Raw genomic sequence first — 2,246 nt, 5'->3', positions numbered from 1 at the left:
GGCTCCGTGAATCTCCAAGTACCACAGAGACTCTGTTGCAATGATCTGCTCAGCTGACCCTACTGACCTTCCTAGAGTTCAGTTGTTGACCTTGAGACTGGGCTATGCACAGGGAGCTGTGAGCCAAGCCAGTTCTCTGAGTCCTAAATTACCTTGTGCTTCAAGAAATAGTTGTAAACACCTGACGTCTGGTGGCCCCAATTGGGTCTGAGGGTGCACAGGTCACCCAGACCCTGTCTCTGTCTTCACAGCTGTTTAAAGCTGAGTGGGGCAAGCAAGACTACAAAGGAGGTGTCGGGGTTTTCTTTTCTTCTTATTGTCCATAAAGGACTTAACTGACAATCATTGAATATATTCAAAGTATGGGTGATGATGACTTCACATACATGTACAGTACATTGTGCAGTGGTTGTGGCAATAAAATTCAGTAGCACATCTGCCCCACTCCACTCTCAATTAGATGTAAATGTCTTCATCTTAGAACTTAGAGCTGGTGTCAGTATTTCTGATGGAGCGTGTGTGTTAGGGATGCATGAGGGAGGGGTTGAGGGCAGGTGTGGATGGGAGAAGACAGAGAGCTGACCCCACCTGCCCCCAGCTACACACACCTACATGGGAGTATGCACTCACATGCACACACACACACACACACGTGCACTCATACCCCACAGAAGAGCCTGAGACCCCTGTGTGCTGGGATGTGGTGTTGTTTCTGCTTCATTTGTACAGTCAGAGGTGCTCTCCCCACTCAGACTAAAACTAAAACTTACCCTGCAAAACATGAGAAGGTGAGAATACCCCATTTCCCTTAATTTGTGTGGGTGTCTACAAAAAAAAGTAATAACAAGCCTGCCATGGGCAGATCTCTGGAGGGACCCTGCCTGGACAGAACGGCAAATGGATACACACAGCTGAACATCTCATTGTAACACACAATGTATACAATAATATATGCAATAATTAGTTGTCAAATTTTAAAAAGAATAAAAATAAAATAAATGAACCATTCTGAACATGGCAGCTTTTTTAAAAAAGCGTTATCGTATATTAGAAAAAAAATTTTTAGGAAGATTTCAACTAAAACTCAGCCAGTGTATACTCTGGGGCAATTTCTATTTACTTCTATTCACACGTTTACACCTGCCATCCTCGTATAAACCCTTCACAGAAGTTATTTTTCCTATTTTTCTTCAAGAAGCTAGGAACTGAGACCTGAATTAACTTGTGCAAGTTCGGCCAGGTCTTAGGGGTGGGGGCTGTAGGCCCGGATGGGGCCCCCGTCCCCTTGTTCTGAACACAGATGGGCTGTAGCTCACAGTTCTGGGAGGTTTCTGTCCTGGCCCAAAGAGGGTGGGTTCCCAGCCATCCTGCCTCATTTCAGTTTGTACTGAAATTTAATTTTCCATTTGTACTCAGGGTTGGTTTCCCCAGGGACCTGCTTCCTTGCCCTATATTGTTCATCTTTGCTTCCTTCTGTTACATCATGCCTGAATTTATGTTTTTCACTTAGGATACACTCATTCACATTCTCTCTCTCTCTCTCTGGAATTTATCCTGAAGAGCCTTGGGCTTCCCTGCACCAGTCCTTGTAATATAGCCATTTTATCTGCATATAACCGAATGGGAAAGGTTGGAGTTCCCTGCAGGGTCCCCGAGCTTCTCCACCATGGTCCTACTCCCCACCCTGCGGTCCCAGCTCCACACACGCCTCTTCCACACCTTCCTCCAGCTCTGCCACTTTTCACTGTCCATCTCTGCAGTGCCCTTCGCAACGTTCTTGCAGGCACAGAAGTCAGCACCTTTGGCCTTCATTTGGGGTGGCCTACAACACTCCTGCACGGCCCCCTCAGGATACACTGAGAGCTCCAGCCAGTAGACTTGGCTGTTGCTGTGTCCCCTACAGGGTCTACGTTGCTGCACAATGAGGGTGACTTGCTCCTCTGCCCCCCTCCAGAGAGTGTGTTTACAGGATACCCTCCAGCCCCTTAACTGGTTGGCTTCTGGGAGAAACAAAAACTTCCATCTCTCCAAACAAAAGCTCTAAGTCTGTGCAGCCTCTGTCAAGTGCCTGTGTCACCTCTTAACAATCTATGTCCTGAATCTGGACCCGAAGTGAATCTGAGGCATTTTCACTTCTCCTGTTCCCGGAACAAAAAGATGACTATGTAAGTTCTTGGCACTTTCAGCCCACCGCTGTGCCTGGCTCCCTGTTTTTTTCCTATTCATCAACCACTTTATAAACTTCT

The sequence above is a fragment of the Otolemur garnettii genome, unplaced genomic scaffold (genome assembly GCF_000181295.1).
Source record: "Otolemur garnettii isolate 467f Iridium unplaced genomic scaffold, OtoGar3 scaffold00212, whole genome shotgun sequence".
Lineage (NCBI taxonomy): Eukaryota > Metazoa > Chordata > Mammalia > Primates > Galagidae > Otolemur > Otolemur garnettii.
This window is presented reverse-complemented; position numbering follows the sequence as displayed.